Here is a 22916-nt window from a genome sequence, read left to right on the forward strand (position 1 = left end):
AATTAGGTGTTTTTCACAATACAAGGAGCATTGTTGTCAGGTGTACCTGGAAATCTATATGAGATAGAGTGCTCTACCTGATCTCAAATTGTAGAGCACAAAAATACGCCCAGAGGGGTTTTGAACTTCACATTTAAATGGTAACAATCAGAAGATATTGTTGATCAAAAACTAAAATTCATCAAAATTGATTTTTTCTTCAAATTTCACTCATTTTTGAAAAATCATAACTCAGTACTCATGCAAGATAGAGAGTTCCAAGTGATCTCATTTCATTCAACATTTTATAATCTGAAAAAAAGGCAAGAGCAAATTTTTCTGTCCTATCACGAGATTTGGCAGAGATAGCTGAAAACTGGAAAATGAGCCGAAAATACGAGGTTTTGGTCCACTCTGTATCAGCACAAGGAAATTTTGCATGAAGAAATTGGTTCTGGACTTCTATTATGTACCTAAATAATATATTAAAAAATCAGAACTACAATATATATATATATATATATATATATATATATATATATATATATAAATTGCATGCACCAATGTATATACCGTAGTGACTGGACTAATAATATAAGTCATGCTCCTATTTCTGAATATCGTAATAAATTACTCAAGTACTAACTTAATCCAAGATAAAAAAATCAACAATGAGAAGAGAAAATAAAAAAAATACAATATGACTTCTATTCGTTGCTTATCCCGTCACCAGGCATTGTTTTCAGACCAGAGCAGCCACGTTTTGGCTACCGGCAGCCAAAATTGACTGTCCAATCCAAATGGTTGAATTGGTCTAGCAACAGCTCATGATGACAGAGTGAGCCAACTTACCTAGAATACAATCTATTCTATTTACCTAGAATTTACCTAAATATCCCGGCTGCCTAAGAAGCAGTCGTTAGGTCATGTCAGAGGCCCTGAAATTGATCAGTTGCGACCTGAAAACTCTGACACCAGACCTGAGCCAGCCAGGTCACTCGATATTATTATTATTATTTACCTAGAATACAATGTATTCTAGGTACATTGGAGTGAGCGACCGGCCACCCAGCTGACTGTGTGACCTGACAACACGTCCTAGTCTGGAGCCCATATGGTATTTTTTTGTAAAAAAAACGTTAGAATTTTCTCTTTCCATTTGTGTAAAAACTGTTTTTGAGTTTGGATACTCAAGTAAATATTCATTCTCAAAGATGGGTACATGAATCCATTAATTTATTTTGATTTCCATTAGTTGTAGTGTTCAAAGTGATACATATTTGTCAAATAAATATTTGTCAGACGTTTTCTTTGGGAAAGTAATATACTCAGTAATATACCTTAGGTCAAATTCATTAGATTATTATTATTCTATTCAGCTATTATAACAGTTTTTTCTTATCTCAATTCCAATGGGCCTCCCATGCTAGATTTCAATTCATTTTTTGGAATTTGTTTTGTTTCAACAAAACATGAATTATTTGGCACGGAAAGAGGAATATAAATAATATAATAAAGTCACTCTATTAGTTCCAGTACTTTCACTAGTTTATCCTCTGTTTGTTAGAACAAATTGTTCGTTTATTTATAAAAAATGGAAGTGTTTTTTTTTCATGAATATCATAAATTTATTTTGTTTGATAGAAATCGATCATAACCCAATATCTACCTCATAATTCTAATTTTCTAACATCATAACAGACCTATGATTCATATATTATTGAAAATAGAATATCTAATCATCCTTTTTCCATTATACATTAGCCATAAGCCATTATTGCACATTGTACCATAAACTTCACGTTTTCTGGGGTATTAAATATAATTTCAAATGAAAGCATTTGGTAACTAGTAGGCTATTTTCATAATTTATCAGAGCATATTAAAATATCGAGTTTAACAATAGAACTTTATTTTGAGCTTTCATCAATAATGGAAGAAGAGAGATCCTCTAGCTCAGCTTATAGATGATATTTTCAAATACTTCGACTTAATATTGAATAAAAAGCAATGATATGAATAAGCCAGCTCTAAAATGCATTCTTTATTTTCATAACGTTCGATTCATGCGGAGACGCAAAACTATAGTGAGGAACACTTTATAATGGTAGTATTTGATTACATTGGTGTTGCTATCGATCCTTGTTCATCATTCGACAAAGCAGATAGTCCTTTTCTTTCGCCGCTATCCTTTTATAGCTCCGCAACGTTGCCAGCTCGTTCTTAACAAAGATAAAATATAATTAACTAACAAAATATTCGATTCCAACTATGAGAATTTATTATTAAATAATTGAAAAATATATTTCCTTGAAGAATGAAATGTAATTGATTATTTTTAACAAGAATTAATAGTTAATCATCAGACTTACCGGTAAGTCTTTCAAATTCAAATTCACTTGTGGTTTATAATTAAAAACTCTTATGTCAGCATAAAGAAGTCAAATTTGGAGATGTTATCCTGGAAATATATTAATAATTGGTATAACTCAACAATCAATCTACTCTGTCAAGAGGCTGAATGGTCCCACCATATATATCTATTTATTTTTAGGTTTTGTCTCAATTAGTCAATTGTTCCAGAATACAAATATCACTCTGATCAGTAAATATATACTTTTTTAATATTCAGGGCTACAAAGCACTAACCGCTGGTTTGATACAATTAATAATTATTATTGATCTTCTTAGAAAAACTATTTCTTAAGAAAATAAATATATATTTAAGATAAGTAGGTGAGCTTTGTACACACACTATTTTAATGAGCTACAGCAATGAATAGTGCAAATCAAGCTTTACAACAATGAAAATTATGCAAACTACTAATTAATTTTAAATTCAAATGTCCTTAAATTTTGATTTTTGGTTTTCAGGCTGGGAAACTTCTACAAAAATTTCAAACTGACTCAACTATTCAACTATCTTCATGAACTTTGGTGTCAGAAAACTACTATGAGTCAACTTGAATATTTCTTTCTCTGTGATTGTGTAAATGTTAGGAATTTTATATGTGTGTTATTTAATGTATAAAAAAATTATATTTGTTCGGTTATGTACCTTAGTATGATGTTGGATGTATAAATTTACATAATATTGTTGTAGATTGATTTCTGTCTCGCTCGTTGTGATTAGATATAAATAGAATCAAGATAATTCAATGTTGCAAGCTTGAAAAATTGTAATTGCATAAATATTTAAAGCAGTTTCTGGAAATGTATCTTGTATTCCGTCCTTACCAATTTTCATTTACATATATATCCATACTACCTTACCTTATCTTTGGTTTCCAATCATTCTATTGGGTATGGTAAGAATATATATTTCCATTTTCCATAAACCATTGGAGAAAATAATCCTTCTGTTGACGGAACACCATGAATTATAGAACTATTACAGTATTTTTTCACAATTTATACATTTTTGAACCACTTTATTCTTAAATTCCATTATCATCCCTTGTCTCCAGTTATTTATTTGGATTGTTTCCATTCTAATGTTGATAATATTGAACCTCTTGAAGATCAAGTCAATTCATTAATGATCAGAATCAAGAGTATTTTGATAACATAATGTCTATATAGTTTCTATCGAGCATATTTTAATTTATTGTTGTAAAGCGTTTACTGATACTAGTCTATATGCAAACTATATGTTTGCTTTGAATTAACTAATTTATTTAGATTGTAAAGTTATTTAATTTCGGAATTCCACTGTAGACTATTGTCTTTCTCCAAGGAGAAAAAAATTATCTACAATAGTAGCCTATTGATGTATCCACTAATCTGAACACAAAGATTTTAAAAACTTTCCTGGATGTTGGTTACTCCTAAAACTCGACGAATGTAAGGCCAGATTCCAATGTTATCCTTGGGGAAATTGTAATAAGCTAATTATATATATGAATAAATCAATAGATTTGATTACGGTTTATTATATTTCTATAACTGAAGTTCAACTGCAGGCTATTTAAAATTTCAAGTTTTGTTTCATAGTTAAATCAAATTGAATTCAAAATTCCATCTTTTGTTATTTCATAAAATAATTCTTTATTTTATTATTTCCTCATTGAGCTTATGCCATCAAGTATGTTTTACTGATTAGTAATAAAATAACACTTTTTAACACTTTACCTTAGGCTATAGCCACTACCACTATTATGTTAAAATGGTAGATTCTACAGTTTTTATTTTTGATTGAAATAATAAACTCAAATCATTAGACTATAATATAACAGACCAATTTTCATATATGTAACAAGCTCATTGCTACTATAGCCTACAAATAAACTGTGAACTGTACTGACTCATAGATACATTCCAAAATATGAATCTTAAAAGTTCGGATTAGTTGGAACTTTAATTCTCTTTGTATAAGTTCAATTAGTTTTGTACAGAATTAGGTACTATTGATTGTATGTAGTTGATGATTGTATAGTTTTTATAAGGTGTACATACTAGAGAAAATAGCTAGCAAGAATGTTTATCTATGATACAATGAGAGGTTTTATCCAGTGTATTGAACTTATAGCTTTTTATATTCTGATATTTTGTTATACTACTGATATATTTGTTTTATACAGTGCTCAGCATTTCTCAGTAACACCAATATGAATTTTGAGCATTAACTTTGGATTCCTGGTTCCAAGATGATGAAGTAAAATCATTGAATTCCCAAATTGAATTTTCTCTAATCCCAGAAAATTCCAGTCTCACATTCTCTTCATATCCTACAGACAAAGCCATTTATGGAGAAGCCAAAGTTATTCATATGTTTCCAAATTCCATTAAATTTTCATGATTTATGAGAAAAGTTATAGAGGTATTATCATAGAATTTTTCAAATTGAATGAATAGCATTTTAATATTTTATTTGGAGTACTATAAATGTACAGTAACAGGAGATATTTTCTGTAGGTCTAACTAAACAATTGTTTGGATAAGAGAATTAGATGATGATTATACACTACTTGAATATATCCTTTCGCTTTCATTTTCAAACAAACTCTAAAGTTCTCCAAAGTGGGTTGACTTATCCTAATCTATTCCTTTAAAAATGATATATACATATAAATTTATTGAAAATGTTTTTTCAGTTGAATATTTCAACTAAACTACTAATTTTCTCATGCAATTATCCAGTTGAACAATACAGATTAATTACTTTCATTTTGAAACTCTCAATCTGTGTACAGAATTGAGCGCCAAGAACACGCCAATTTCACTTTTCAACAGCTGAGTATATTCATATTTGTACAGCAACTAGAAGGTACAGATATAATAATCATAGCATCAGATGATGAAAAGTGAAATGTGCGTGTTTGTGGCGCTCAAGTCTGTTCGCTCCTTTATACGAACTCTCAGATTCAATGATTATCCATTATTGATAACCAAGATAAGCTGTGATCTAAATCATGATTCAAGTACTACATTTCAGGGAGCTCCAATGCCTCAATTATAAATTTCTTCCTTTAACAAGTAAAATAGTGGATACTATTGTTGATTCCACCTAAAATTACTCTCTGGATAAAATGTTAGAAGCTGTTTTCTTATCTCAATATCAAGTGATTATATTTCAGAATTAATTTATGAAACCGTTTATTTCATAAACAATCAAGTTGTTTTGATCTTCATATTGTTGTGATTCCTAATTTGAATACTTTCAAAGTGGAAAAGGGATAATAAACTTCCATTCCAAGACCTATTTAAACAATAATAATTGATTGAAGAATGATGAGTTCCCGGAGTACATAGTCCTATTCTGTCTTGAGCGAGTGAGAGTCATTCTACGCTGTAGATCTTGAGCCATGAACATTTTGTTGAGTCTAATTATTCTGAATTGAAGAATTTGTGAAATTCTGCTGAATTGAATTGATACAATTTTTCAATAAATTAGTTATTTTCTCTCTCCGCAATATAAAGTCATACAGCCTCAACAATGTTAATGCTGTCAAGTACTAGTATTCTCTATGATTTTAATGAAAATTATAAGATAAATTATTGAAAGTTGTTTCAAATGCGGTAGTTATATTATTTTTGTAACTAAGAAAAAAACTGGATAAAGGAATGTTGTGTCTACTGAAAGGTCAATATATAAAAGCGCATTATTAATGTAACGCACACAGTTTTGGAAAGGAATTGATAGCTTTATTCTTCAATAGAAATAACGCTTATTGAGAAACATTTAGAAAATGATGTAAAAATACATAACTTGAATAATGCTTGTGTATTCAGATTTATAGAGAAGTTAGTAATACATGTATTCCGATCAATGTCAATTCAATTTAGAAGTAATATTTTCTGCTGCAATGCCTTGCAGAGATTTCTAACTCACGGCAGAATACTTGATAATAATGCAATTTTTAGATAAATTCAATGAAGGCCTACGTTTTCTTGTCCATGTTTATTGAAAACTATAATATTATAAATTACAAAATAATTTGCAATTTTGAAATTTTTGGTTTTTACGATTTTCTATTATCTGCTATTGTATTCTTCTCATTATTTTCAATGTAGGAACTTTATTCCTTGTTGAAAATGATTAGACTGGAAGTTTGGAGGTAGGCCTACCACCATTGAAGATTGAAAGTGATAAGCTTGAATTTTATCGGCCTTTTACTCCAGGCACAAATTAATGATAGAATGAGAAGTGATTGTTCCATTTCTATGCTTCAGTTTGTTACTGTATCTGCTCTAGAGGTATTCCACCGCGAGTTATGAATCAAAGCTGGTGTAATGTGGCTTCTAAAGAATTCTAGTAATGTTATGAATTTGGTGCTATTCAAATTATGAGTTTTCTAATTGTGTAAGGTAACTGAATTCATTGTAACAATAACTGATACATTTACTGTTTTAAAAAATATAAAAATAAAATTATTATTGCTTATTGGTTACATTTATTTTCGTATGCATGAGTACATGACTCACACTGCCCATATAGTTCAGACTTGGATACTTCGTATTAAGTATTATCCGGTATGTGAAACTACCAGTAGCCTGTCAAGCTACTCCTCAAGTTCATGTTTGTAAAATTTGATTGGAAACCTAGCTCTCACATTTCAATTTCCTAGTTATGAGTATAGAATGGACTGAACCCATCAAAAACTTCAATTTTGTTCAAAATCTATGTGGAAAGAGTGTAGAGCGAGAAAAAATATTAATAGTTCTTTTTAAATGGGCGTCACCCTCAGAAAGAGACTGCCTTGAGATGTATGTGTTAATTCTCGTTATGATTTGATCGTGTAAAGGATATAAAAGTACCTATAGTCAGGTCCACGTTATAGTGGCAGTGGATGGAGATAGGAGAACAGCGTTGCCGATTGTCTGCCTTAATTAGTTATATTTCTACATTGTTAGAAACACATTTGGCAACGTAACGGAGCTATAGGAAGATAGCGCTATCTGTTTTGTCGAATGACAGACAATTATAGCAACATAAATGTTAATTAATTACTGCCATTATAACGTGGACCTCACTATAGTACCTAGTGGAGTAGCTATATTTATTCCTCTCAATGAAATTACTATGACTCGCCTCAAACAACTTCATTTTTTTTGTTATTGAATAGATAGATATAGCTATATATCTATTTGCCCTATTATCTATTATCTATAATCATTATCTATTGCCCTATAGGGCAATATCACACTTTTAACCATCAGGATATGAGTGATGCATGACAAAGTAGCAGAAAATCCTTCATATTTGAACAAAAATAATGCATCTGAATACCAAAGTGGTTGATTATATATAAAAAATACCAAAATTACTAATATATCCAATAACATATCATTAGTTGTATTACTAATATTATGCTATTATAGAATAGGAGGTGTAATATAGGAAATTCTAAGAAATGCATTGAACGACCAATCTCAAGTTTGGCTCAGCTACCACAAAGACCATTCTTCGAGTAGCCTAAATTTAATCAACAATCAATTTAAATTGATTGGAATCCAGGATACAAGTTATTATATAGATACAAAAGACCCAACACATATCACTTAAAGCTGAAGACATCACTGGGCGGTCTACTTATTTTCTGTTACCTGCCTGTTAACCATGAACGAAATATAATTTTGCCTCCCTGGAGAATATTTGCTCAGATATATAATTCTCCAGTGTATTTATATACAGCATACAGCTCAGATTGAATAAAATTAATATATCGTGTAAAGCTGGATTGCCACACACCAGTGACAGTGAAAGTGACCGGCACAGTGCAATAGTAATTCCCATGAGTTCTGATTGGACTGTTCCCACTCATCACGGTCAAGCGAGTATGAATAATCAAGTTTGAGCTCACGGGAATAATATTCACAATGTATCGGTCACTTCCAAAGTCACTGGTGTGTGAGAATTCAGCATAATATAACTTAGCGTTTCAGCAATTCCAATTCATTAGTTTCCATATAATAAAGAATAGGAAACAGGGAATATCAGTGACCTCAGAGTTGATACCTTGCACTGAAATATTTTTATGTAACTGAGGTTTGTTTTGGGGTTAATTAAGCTGTGAACCTCTTTGTGTTGTATTTTTTCATGTAATGTGTATTCTAAATAAATAAATAAATAATAAGTAAAGTAGAAATGTATGGCTTATTATATCGAGACACCAGGCTGAGTCATCAGTGATGAAGAAGGACACCAAGTGTTGGAGCAAGTTGCAGGGCATTGGTTCCTATTGCATTTATAATTACAACTACGACACCGATTCACAACCAAGCCACTAGAATTTGGCGGCCGGCTGGTGTCTCACTCGGATCGCCAGCTCAGCCACCGCTGAAACACCAGCATTGGAGTCACAGCTTGCTTTATACACGGTCACTGATGGTGTCTCATTGGTGTTCGACTGGTGATCCAGCCTGGTGTCTTTATGTGATATGGGTCTAGAGAGGTCTCCGCATGCATCGAAATTATTAGCTGATGGCTGATTTTGTGATGTGGAAAGCTGGATTTACTACCGCAGGTAAGGAAACTGTCTCATACATGCTACTTCTACTGTAGATTTTATGAGAGAGTAGGTATTTCTCTACCGGTATAGTTGTCTAATATCATAGAGTAAATATGTTTAAGATTTTTGTCTCTGCGCTAACACTCGAATATCGAGGCACCGAGCTTCGCTCCGGAGTAAAAAACATAGAGGCATAAAAGCTTATTTACTTATTGATAAACAAAACACAGTTCTTCAAAATGATTGTGGAATGACTTACAGGCACAGCCAAAGCCTTCTATAGATAGAGTAAAGTACCTATTATTTAAAGTAAGCCATGGCACAGCCCAATAAAATTGTTTATTCCCCGAATTTTGATTTATACACTATAAATAGTCCAAAGAGTAGGATATGTTCCATGCTTGAATTCAGGTCCAATTTTTAGTCCAAATAACATTTGAAAACAGAAAACTTCAAATTTTGATTGCTGTTTATAAACCAAATTCAATAACAAAATAACACTTACTAATCACTTGAAAATGTAAAAAAATTATTAAGTTTAAAAATTTTGATATTCTTTAATTTAGAATGATATATGTACTATGTTTGCTACAATATTTGTTAATATATGATATAAAATATAATGAATCTTGGATAAAATCAGATCGTTGATCATGTCAACAAATCAGGCAGTTTCATCAAGTTGATTAAAATCTCTTGCCAGATATTATGACATCGTGTCTCTTCACCATGAAATAATTTTGAAGTAAATAAATCTTTAGTAGAATTGTGAAATTGAAAGAATAGATAACCTAGTCAAAGTATCACTCAAATAAAATCGAATATAATTTATGATAAAGAGTAGTCATATTATCTATAAAGTGATAAGAGAAACATACAAAATTGTAATTATGCAGTAATGAGAATTCTTTGGCAGAAATAAAATTATAAAGCGGCTTGTTTATTATTGGCAGATTATAAAAAAAAGATTGCTTGTACAATTTGAGGCTAGAATCCTTTGTTTTCATTTAATACATCAATCGATCTTAGATTAATCGACAATTTATTGAATTGATATCGAACAAATCAGCTGATTGCTCAATCAACTATTATGAATTAAATTATATTTTTACTCATAAATTGTATATTGTGTGTTAGGGAAGGTTTATGTAATGAGAAAACAATGATTATTATGTTATTCGAATATTTATTGAAATCTAAAAAAAAGTATGAAAAATAAGAGTATACAAAGCTCACATAAAAAATTAAATGTATATTGCATCATAGCTTCATATATTGAGATTTATTTATTGGAATGTTAACAGGCTATTATCTAAGCTATTTATGCATGAAATTTATTTATCTTTGTATAACAAAGTTGGAGAAACCCTGAATCTTAAGTAACCAATTACATCATGTTTTACTTAGATTAGAAAGCCAATCAGAGGAAGGCTTACAAATTGTAAAAGGAAGAGATGAAATTTTTCCAAGAACTGCTCTCTCTGGCTTGTGATCTCGACCTATAAGGCAGCACATGGAGGATAGGGTCTTTTTCCAATTAATTTTTAAAACTATCAAGCCAATCTTTTTTTAAATATCAAGTATGTGTAATTAATGTTTGATCGTTTGTGAACTCAGTGTTTGTTAAAGAGTTCTTAACTGTAATTTATTCCCGTAAATATATCTTCAATACTGATAGAAAATTGTACATAATCTGGACCATACATGAGCCCTGCAGAGTTGAAAGGATCCGGCTAATTAATTATTGGAGATAATCAATTATTCTACAAGAACTTCAGAACATCATTATAGTGAGTGTGATAGTTATTCTAATGAGCTCATTAGCAGGCCTTTATTAGCGAATTGGGGGATTAATCAAAGCGCTATATAAATTTTTATTCAAGTTTAAGAAATTCACAACGTGTCGAACACTATCATATATTTTATAAGAACTATTTTTATGAATTTATTTGATATATGTTGTAATATTACATTTTTTCTCGATTAAAATCGAATCTTCAATCCAAGATCTATAAAACTTGATAGTAAATATCAGAGTAATCGATATGCGGACAACTTTTTGACTGAGAATTTATCGTAAATAATTGTGTTGCATATTCCATGGTATCACCAAAACAGAGTAAACAGAGTTAACAGAATTAACAGATCATATAGAGGATATATAAATTTAAAATAACAGTTTCGAAATAAAGTTTTATTGAGAACAAATGTAAAATGTAAATTCTAAACTTGTAATTTATAATTTTTTGGTGACATGTTCATGAAGTCATCACTGATTTTGAGGTGTGGTTTTTGTTCTGACTTGTAGCGTCTTCTCTAAAAAATGGTGGCTGGCTATGTGTTCTGGTTTTGTGTTCTCTGAATATTTTTCTGTTTAAGTGAATTTTTAATGTTTTAAATTGAATTTTGAACAGTTTTATGGTGTTCTAATTTTGTCTAAAATTGTTTTGTGTGTTTACAAGCCTATAGCCATTGTTTTCAACTATATAAACTGGATAAGTATTTTAGCTTGTAATGATGCTAGGATGTTTAAGTGTGTAAGGTATTATTTTTGTGGATTTGTGTTGTATATTGCCAAAATTCTTCTGAAGATTATAAGTTGGTTTGCTCTGAAAACTGGATTTCTCATTCATAGGCGATAGATCCATTCATAGTTTATCAAGAATCTACTATTTTGGAGCCGATAACTTTCCTTAGGTTAATAGGTGAAAAATGCTATCCAACCTATTTAGGAGAAATTGGTAGCATGGCAATGTATGAAGCTTATTTCCATGCATGACACGAACCCACATACCCTGAGATTTTTAATTATTATTATTTTTATTAATTATTTATTATTCATTGATCAAAGTATGTTCTATTAAATCTATAGACTGAACAGGTTCCAATTTGTCAAATCCTGAATCAACCTGAAGTTTCACATACATCAGTATTAATAAAATATATATTTTTACAGCTCACAATATTGTGAATGCTAACAAATCCTGTGATATTTATTAAAATATTAGAGAATTTATTTATTCAAAGAAAATTATATTTATCAAGAAATATTTTTGTCTATATTATTTTATGGGTATATATTTGTATTTTATGTCAGCATACAAAATTCTAGGAGTTTTTATTATTTTCCCAATTCATCTCGTGATATACAGTTTGAGCTGTCTTGGTACCAAGCATTCTTATTCTGCAGCATATATAATTAGTGAATTAATTAATATCGATCTTATTCAGAACACTTATTACTTATCATCCTTTGATGATAATAATACTATTCAGCCAGCAAAATCTTACTGATATTCATATTAATAAGTCTGCAATATATCATATAAGGATCCAGAGAACTTCAAGAACTGGCGTTGTAAGTTTCAAGGAATTTCTAAGGGATAAATTGGTGCACACCTGTATTCATGACAAGCGTTTTAAGGATCAACTAGAAAAACCATAGTTGATTTTCATTATTCTTGATTGAATATATGGTTACTGATAATCAGTCACCAACTATCTTTTTGACTTCCTTATCGGTATTCTTCAATATCTTCACGAGAGCAGCGGTAAGAATTATTGATCATCAGTTATTGAAACCTATGATTCATTATATTGAGAGTATTCATGTATCTACTTCTGAGCTAGAGCTGTGGTCTGAACCCAGCATATTTGCGAGCCGGACGGCCTTAACTTTTTACAAATTTATTTGCAAGCTAGGGATCTTAACAGCTGCACTAGTATATATCCAGTATACTATTTCTTGTAAGAACATCACCCAACATGGATGGCAATATACCATTTCACAATATTTCTCGTGAGATGAGTTTATTGATTGCAATAGTTCAACAGCTGAACATAATTCTGTCTCACTCCCACACACGCACTCGCATCTTCCATTATCGACAGACGACGAAATTAGCAGCTGTTTTTCCAAGGATGAATAATTATTATCCTTTTCGATTCATGTCCTTCAGCGAGTTTTCCCAGAAATGCTGAGCAATGAAATTTTTATATCAAGAACCTATAATATTGCAAATTTCATCAAAATCGTTAGAGACGTTTTTGAGATCCGTTGGACATACATAAATAAATAAATACATATATACAGAAATTGCTCGCATAATATAATATGATACTCATTCTCTTTTAAACTATTATTTTAATAATTGAGCTACTTAAATTAAAATTGTTGATAAGTTGGATTTTATCAGTAATAAATCTTTTGTGGAAATAGCATCAATATTATCAACAAGCTAGTGTATTTAACAAACTAATTTGATCCGTGTTTTTTCATGTTTTGTGCGAGAAACAGTTTGAGCTTAGAATAATAAGTCTGTTAATTTCCTCTACTTGTTTTGATAAAATTCTATGAATAATTAATAGCCTATGTCGTATTGAAAATGGCAAGGAAAGCAGCATGAGCGTGCCATACCAAATTCTGTGTAAAAATATTTCAGATAATATTATACCTATATTATACCTATAAACAATTGTATTATAGGTATTTTCGAAGATAAGAGTTTCATAAACATACACCGTTTTCCATAAAGAATCAGCTGAAATTGTATTCATGAGATGATGGATTCCACCGTTTTCTACTTGGTTGCATTTCTATAGTGAGGTCCACGTTATAATGACAGGTGTTTGATTATCAATGGTATTGCTATCCTTGTCTATCATTCAACAAAGCGCTTTCTTATTCTCGCTTTGCTCTGTTGCCAGATCGTCTTTCAACAATGTAGAATTCAATTCAATTCAATTCAATTCAATAATTCTTTATTGAGGAATTCAGCACACAATGATTAATGATTAGTACAAATTTTTTGATCTAGGCTAAACTACATGAATAGCTATAGTTGAATGACTAAATCGATAGACATACAGAAGAATCCAATAATCAACAAAGTCTTGAGGTCTTATTTTGCAAAACGTAAATTAAATAAGTTACATGATAAAAAAAATACAAACCTCCATTAGAAAAAATAAATAAAAATAAACATGTAATGAATAGCCTACACAATACCCAATCAAAGTGCTCTGACCCAGCAATAAAGGTATAGTCCCACATGAGTCATAGACTTGTGTGTGGGATGACGAGTACCGTCATATACTAAGTAATTTGAAATTGAAAGTGTCAAATGAAAAATTCAAAAATGAAAGGAAAAAATAAAAAGTTTTGAGCAAAGAACAGCGGCTATTGATAATTGATCAACAAAATATGTCATATTAATAATGAAAGTTCATTATGAAATTATTGAAAAATATAATTTCTTGCTTAATGAAATATAATTGATTTTTTCAAACGAGAATGAACAGTTAATATTACATCAATAAACCTCTATTAGCTACCGTCTATAGAAGGCATTGACAAGACAGAGGATTGCAACGTTGTTCTCCTATCTTTCTCTACTGACATTATAATGTAGACGTCACTTTAGGCGTGAGCATAATGACTGTAACTGGATTTTCTACTACAAATTGTTGTATATTATTGATCATTTAAAAAGGAAGATTCAAAAGTCCTTGAAGTAGGTCCACTGTGAATTTCATGAGTATAAGGCCCAAAATTCCAAGATGCACTACGGTATGTGAAAATGACCTCAAATAATTTTTTCATTTACAATATTTATTTATCCACACTGGAGACAACCGGTTTCCTCAAATATGTCTCCTCTACAATACTAATTGTACAAATACAAAAAAGGATAAAAAATAATACAAACATAATTCAGAAAGGAATAATTCAAATAACAGAAATAGTTGTCATCTCAAAAATGGAAAATACAAAGAATTCAAAAGCTTATAAAAGTTAAAGAATATTATACTATCAGTAAAATAGAATAACATTAATCACTGAACGACGTCCAAAACTGAGAAGCTTTTTTTCAAAACTCAACATTTCCAGTCATGATTTTTCCAGGAAACATGAAAACTTGTAAATCATTAGCTACTTTGTATTTAAAAAAAAATATTTTCCCTGAATTTTACTTTCTAGGATGTGAGTTCAAGTGCTTAAAATAAATAAAAAAATCATTCTCACCATTCACATAATTAAAAAAAGTTTTGGACATGTTGACTTTTGACAAAAAAAATATGGATATGTTGATTTTTGAAAAAAACTGCATTTCTTTGTGAGAAATTGAAAAATTGTTAGTATTATATTACACACTAGTTATTTTATTGAAATGCAGGGAGTTCTGTAATGCTGTGGTCTAATCACATTCCAACTTCTGTCAGAAATGCAATTTCCCATTCAAAATCTGGATTGAAATGAAGAATGTCTGCAGTATCAAATTCTCTATTTATTGGAGAATCAAATCATTTGATTATGAGGAAGAACCATCAAATTCAAGTGAACAAAATGTTCAATAATTTATTTCCTGTGATCTTTTCCATATTATCTGTTATCACGTTATGTGTGAACTATTTAGATGGCTTGGCCTGGTATTAATTGATTTTGACTCTATGGCTTGCTACTTTAACTTTTTTAAATGGTTAATAATTAAAAGATGCTTTCAGTGATTGACCGACGTATCGATTAATTACTTAGAAAAAATAGTCTATGTTTTCCAGTTCTATACCCATCCCTATTGTGGAGCTCTTCCTGGGGGAGTTACTATCGCCTCCAAGGATAGGACGACACATGTATAATGAATCTTGCACTGAGTCACCAGTATTGAGGTTAGAAATTTTGAAAATGCGTGCGTGGACGCTGAGTGAATACCAGACTGATTGAGTCACTACAAGATTCGATACAATCGTCTGAATCGCGGGAGGCATAAACACTCACTCACCCTTGATTCTTCTTATGACAGATTGTATAATGATAAAAAATTTTAAAAGTAGTGTAGCGGTTGCTAAACACTGAATATGGATATCTTAAAGCTATTACCTGTGATGGAACAGCATACAAAATCATACAGGTCGAGCAAAAATCCTGATGTAGATAATTTATGGGACTGCATCTCTAATAAGTTCCGAAGGATTAAGATAGGGTACTAGGACCAGATATCGTTCGGAATATATTTCGAGAACAGAGTCTTGTCGGGTTTTATGCTCTATTGTAGGAAATTATATGATCTCCAGCTGCATCTGCTATACAGTCAACGAATTCGCTCCTAAGTTAAAGTTGGTAACAGATAAAAGCTGATATATGAGCAGGTAAGGACAGAATAGATAATCTCGATCTGACCCCACACACTACATCCACTTAGATCTGTTCCAATATCCAGGTCGAATCAATTATTTCAATGATTGTACTTGATCGGTTCTTGATAATATAGAACGTGTCAGACACAATAATTGACAGGCTCAAGAAATAATCGAACTCGGAAGACAAATTGACAAAATGGAAATATAATATAATAAAATATAGGATTTGACAGTGCAGATTCAGAGCTTGGATTACAGATTGAAAATAGTTTAACATTAACAAAATAATTAGAAAATTTCTTGTGCTCGCATGATACCATGCATGATTCAACAGAATTTATAATTGACAAATTTAACAGTTTTTTGAAAAATTGTGAAGATAAATTATAAAAGATTTTTAAAATTGCTCGAGTCATGGTTCTGGCAGCAGAGGATAGTTAATCAACTACAAGTTCTTATAAATTCTATATCAGATAAAATCTAGGATCTTAATAATTTATTATAAGCGCTTGTTGGTGTGTCCATTATTTTAATGAAGAAAAATTTTATATTTTCTGCACTGTATTTTCTTTCGAAGCGAAGATTGGGGCCCCAAAATATAAAACTCACGTGAATCCTTTTGGCGGTTGTGGTTCCTTTAGATCAAATTTGGTATGATCGGTTTCAGCACGTGTGGAATTTTAATTAAATATTTCCTTCACCAATTAAATCAGGGAATAATTAAATTTGAATTTCTCGAATTATCGATTGATGAAATAAATTTACAAATAATTGATAAATTAGCCTAAAATATTGGCTAACAGATAAAATATATAAAAATTGAACAAAATTTCACTAATGGGTCTTTGGTAACTTTCAACAAGGTCTTAATGGTGAGGATTTTAAAAGGGAAGTGACTTATCTTCTTCTAAGCCCTTGGCTAGAACCTTTTTTCTGAGAATCTCTGTGTAATTAATTTGCATGAAAATTTGCCATTGGTAGAATGTCTATGACGTAGGCATGACGTCAGTGACAAGCAGTAAAATATAATTCCTTTGATTGCAATAATAACTTAATTTGTATAATTTTTTAAACTTCTTAATTCTCTAGATACAGTTCCTCTATACAGTGTACATGCACTAGCATATATGATAAGGCAGGTTTGTTGTCTGTTAACAGATTAACATAATTATGATGTTTTCAAACGATCATCCCTTTTGGTGCTATTTCTATGACATATGATTGGCTTAGACTTGCCAAAGAGATTCATTCACCATGTGACTCAGTTGAATCAATAATTTATAATTTAATATTTTTATACAATTCTTATTATATTTGAAACTTTTATAATTAATTTTTGTTGCTCTTATCAGTAATACAATATTCATGCTATGACCTAGTTCGTTACAATAGCATTTGACATTTTAATGTAATTTCGTGAATAATAAATAGATTTTAACAATAATAAATACATTTTATTTATTTTTATTTGAAATTCTTTGTCCTTTATCAATAGTTCTTAATTTTAGAAATAATATAGCTTGCATGAAAACCTGGCATGACATTTTATAATATATTGAGTCAGTCAGCTGTGTCTGAGCTGCTACAAAAACATCTGATCAATAGTAAACAAAAGTGTAACCTCCAAAAGTTCAATGAGCAATTAATAAATGACTTGTACTCAATTTGCAAAATAATTATAATTTTATTAAATAATTCTTTGAAAAAATGCGTAGTACAGAACGGTACTCTTATCTTATACTCAGCTGTTGATAAGGAAGCCTTATCGCTCGGGTGCTAACTATTCGTTTGGCAGATCTTTCATTCTATAAGGGTAATTACAATTTTCCTAGCTGATTCTCTCCTTTCATGAGATTTACTCAAAAAATTCATCATACAAAATACAACAAACCACATTCTCATTCTGTAAACCGCTTGTAGGAACGAGATTTAGTCAGCAATCTGCAGGCCTATAGTCCAGTTAATATAGACATAAAAAAGGGCGTGTGGTAATTTATATTGTAGTTCTCATTTCCAATATATCATTTGGATACATGAGAGAAGTCCAGAAACAATCTTTATGCAAAATTTCCTTGTGCTAGATACAGAGTGGGCCAAAAACCTCGTATTTTCGGTTCATTTTCCAGTTTTCAGCTATTTCTGCCAAATCTAATAATTGGACAGAAACATTTTCTTTCGCCTTTTTTAGATTATAAGATTCTGAATAAAATGAGTTCATTTGGAACTCTCTAAAACGAATTCATTCTCAAAACTAAAATTCATCAAAATGTATTTTTTCTCACAGATAAAATGTTACTCTTTTTGAAAAATCATATTCAGTACTCATTGGAGATAGAGAATTCCGAATGATCCAATTTTATTCAGAATTTTATAATCTAAAAAAGGCAAGAGCAATTTATTGTTTCTGTCACCAGTAGAAAGCTTATTTTTAGCCTTTGTACAGCCTTGGATAACGGTACTCTCTCTGCAATGACTGTAGCATCAATTTGGGTTAGTACAAAAATTCTCTGCTAGAGTGTGCTCAATGTCTGCCTCCTAAGTTCGCTTGGTGGTGGCACTACATGGGACTCTTCCACAACCACAATCCACATGATTCCGCAACTCAGGACTCGTGACTCGGGAGGAAGAGAGATTTTTTTTCAGGAGAACAGCTCAAACCCTCAAAGTTTTTATACAATAGATTTTCAAAGTTAATTTTCTGACTATAAGTACGAAGCCTACTCAATTCTTCCAAATCCAATGGTTTTGGTTCACTATATAACCGGGCTACTTCTTGAATGTGACCCTGCATTTTCTATTTCATAAGGATAATAGTTGAATATTGACCCAAAGAATATTGCACCAAAAACTGTCATCCCTTTTAGAGACTGCTCTCTAAAAAGTCAAATCTTGGTGAAATTTCACAATTCTGTCACCAAATAATTTGTATTTACTTGATGGAACAATTCTTCTTAGAAATAATAGAATGGAATGGAACCAATTTGAATAACATGAATTTATTCAAGACTTGGGGGGATCCTATAATTGCATGGCTACATACAATATGCAACCTATTAACATTTTATAAATCATAGCGAATTGTGATCAGGTAACTCGATATAGATAATAATAATCTCTCTCATTTGGACTTTTAACGATTCTAACATTTCATGAATAGAGAAGGAAAAAGATTTACCAATAATAATAATAATAATAGAAATTCACCAATAAAAAGTTCCACATGATTGAAAAAATATTATTTTTTATTTTCTCGTTATGATTTGCAATAATGTAATAATTGATGTTCTAGGACGAATAATACATCAATTTCATCAATTTACTGTCATCACAAACGTATAAAAAGACACTAAGATGCAAGAAGATAGAACCTTGCAAAGTGAATAGATAAATTCTATATATTTAATTTGAAAAACAAGTTAACAATTCAATATGAATTTGTCTTGAACCTTTCTTTCATCCTGATTGGAAATTTGTATGGCCTCAAGTGAATAATGATCCCAGTTGTTCTATCATTTTCGAAACTATTATTATTTCAACCAATTTTCTAGCTGTTTTATGGATGTGTCAGAAGATTAAACTATGAAATGAAGCTTTCGAATATTCATATTCAAGTTATATAAATACGGTAAAGCGATTGAGTATTATTGAAGATAATAAAAAACAGAAACCAACCCGAATTTTATCTCGAATAACCCGAAAATTATCTTGAAATTTGATGGACAATATATTCCAGAGTTGATAACCAAACATCTCTTCACTTACCGGTGAGTAAAGTCCTGCAAGGTATTATCAGAATAAAGTATTTGACCTTAGAATTTAAATGAAATTGAAGTCCATCTGATCTGACTTTATAGAGTCCATTCACCCATAAGATGGCTGATTGAAACGGCTGACATGGTACTTGTGCATATCTCCATTTATTGAAAACCGTATTATTATTTTTGTTCCAAGTCTTAATTTTTGCAGAAATCAATGATAATGATTGATTTAGTGATTCGCTTGTGTTATAGATTCAGTAGAGAAAACGATGCATGCTTTCTCTTCTGGTTTCAGGATGTGAAAAAGGTTGTTTTTACTTAACGAGTTAATCACGAATATAGGCCTACATACGTTCCAGAACATAGAAAAACCAAATTATTGGTTGAAAGGTACCAATCAATCATCTCCCCACCCCACAACCACTCATCACTGATGTATCCCAGGGATTCTGCAAAGTCCAGACTCACCACTATATTTCATAAATGATTAACGAGTCTTCTGTTTTTCGTGTTATTTGGCTTATGCGCATATTTCACTGCCACATTTGAAATATCATGGACAGATTTCTGGCAAGCTGCTAACAAAGCGAATGTGCTTCTGAATGAGCAGGAGTCACCAAGCCAATGCAGAATCTATCAGAATACAGATTTTCAGTTTTTCCCATCAAGCTAGAAGCACAATGGCCATTTTAATGACAGTATGTGTGGAAATATATTACTTGAGTCCATCCGTGTCGTCCCACATGGAAATTGGTAATCATTAGTGATGGATGGATAACTGAACATGCCAATTTCTGGTTTCTAAATCGAGGTTTCATGCAAAAAGGAATCGATTGGAAAACCTAGAGATGAATATATTATTAAGCCAATTCTCTCTTGATGTCGAAGCTTTGGTTGATTGAGTCACTTCAATAATATTTGTTATGAGTTCGAATAATTTCCACTTTAAAAATCTCAATTATTATTATTACTATCTCAATTTATTTTACTCCAGATAATCACATCTTCTTTAGATATTACTGTCCGCAAGTTATCATTTTAATCATAAACGGGGACTCCTCACATTGAACTTTAGTGATGAGGGTATCACCTGCAAAAGTAATATCGTCTCATGTAGCCTACTTTTCCAAAAATTCAAAACTCCCCATTCAAATAGTTAAAGTATTAATTAATATCGACTCGCAGCAATGTACAAAGGTGAAGGTAACATGTAACTTCCATTTTAGTGGATTAGGTTTGTCGCAAATTTAGAGGCGACGAGACGTCACATGACTAACTTGATGATATCCAATTATATTAAGCGAGCAATTTCTGTATGTATGTATTTATTTATGTAGTTATTCGGGTATAAGGGTATAGGGTACATTAATTCATGTCATTTATGTATGTCCAACGGATCTCCAACGATTTTGATAAAATTGGCAAAACAGGAGGTTTTTGATATAAAAATTCGATTGCACAGGGTCTCATTCCTGGGAAAACTCGCTAAAGGACATGAAAAGGATAATAATTATTCATCGTTGGAAAAACAGCTGAGACTTTCGTCGTCGGTCGTTAATGGAAGATGCGAGTGCGTGTGTGGGAGTGAGACAGAATTATGTCCAGCTGTTGAACTAATATTGCGTTCAATCAGTTGATTTCACGAAACATTATCTGGTGAGAAATTAATCGACATGATCAACAAATCTGATTTGTCGACATGACCAAGGATATAATAAATTTTATTCAAGATCCATTATTTTTTTATCTATATTGACAAATATTGTAGCAAACATAGTTTATCATTCTAAATTAAAGTACCTTTATCAACATTCTCAAAGTTAATCATTATTTTACAGTTCCAAGTGATTAGTGGCTGTTATTTTCTAATTCAATTTGGTTTGTAGAAATCTAAATTTGAACATTTCTGTTTTCAAATGCTTGGACTAAAAATTGGATTTAAATCCCTAAGTGTATAGAACATAACCTACTTTTTGGACTACAGTATATTAATTTATAGTGTATACATTAAAATTCGGGGAATATACAGTTTTGGGCTGTGCCTGTTGGTCCTTCTCTAATCATTTATGAGAATTATGTTCTGTGTATCAATAAATAAATATAAACGATGCTTTTATGCTTCTATGCTTTTGTACTCCAGAGCGAAGCTCGGTGCCCCGATATTTATCTTAAGAGTTGATATAATCATATTATAATGTGCACACTGAGATGCAGCTAGCACGTGCTAACAGTATAATATGATGATGTAGCTAGCACATTTAACATTAATATAATTATAATTATGGTATTGATTCATCTAGCAGACTCATGTCACGTCGTGTCACGACAAAGTGACATGTGACTTCATGAATCATTCATTACTCGATAATCTGAATTGAGTAATTTGACTAATGACAAGCTTTTTTCAGATTTTGTTTTTTGTCTTGCATTGCATGATATTATAGTAGAACACTATCATTTTCAAAATAATATAATAACGATAAAATTAATAAATATACATTTTTCTATGCATTAGGTACGAAATCAGGAAAACTCCAAGAAATTTATGGAATAAGAACTGATCAAATTATAAAAATGAGTATTGTTGGGTTCTCCACAGCTGTTCAACGAAAGCCAAATTGAACCCAGATTAAGAAATTGGAATACTGTATTTCAACTCGACATTTCCAATGTTGCCAATTCTATGGTAACCCAGAGGAGAATTTTCTTCATTTGCAGAGCAGCTATATCGCTTCATTACAATAAATTTTCTGATTATGCAGTCTACTCTGGAGAGAAGGGAATTTTTGAGAGGGAGTGTTCCACTCTTGATTCGAAGCTTTTTTCGACGGCAACTGATATTATAATTACATGAGGGGTTGTGAAAAATCCGGGCTGATAACAATTACTCGCGAGAATCGTTTCGGGTCCGTTAAGCGAGTGAAATGTAACCTCGATCTTATCCAAAAGCAGCAGGCTACCATCCCCTTCCCTTCTCACCCTATTCGTTCCTCTTCAATTTCTTTTCGGACCTAGATCATTTCCAACATCGCCTAGTCTCCCATCGCAGTCCCTGAACAAAAATCTCCGACTTGCCAAAAATAATTCGGTG

At 31.2% G+C, this 22916-nt stretch overlaps 1 protein-coding gene across 3 annotated transcripts in view; it reads left to right on the top strand.

Moving 5' to 3' along the window:
- Positions 1-6862, top strand: part of LOC111055253 (protein vein-like) — a 133162-nt gene extending 126300 nt beyond the window's left edge. For all 3 annotated transcript variants that reach the window (XM_039437739.1, XM_039437740.1, XM_039437741.1), the window contains one exon: positions 2854-6862. The gene's annotated coding sequence lies outside the window, so the exon portion shown is untranslated. The remainder of the gene's footprint in view (positions 1-2853) is intronic.
- The last annotated feature ends 16054 nt before the right edge of the window (positions 6863-22916 follow it).

This window comes from Nilaparvata lugens, chromosome 11 (assembly GCF_014356525.2).
Source record: "Nilaparvata lugens isolate BPH chromosome 11, ASM1435652v1, whole genome shotgun sequence".
Classification (NCBI taxonomy): Eukaryota; Metazoa; Arthropoda; class Insecta; order Hemiptera; family Delphacidae; genus Nilaparvata; species Nilaparvata lugens.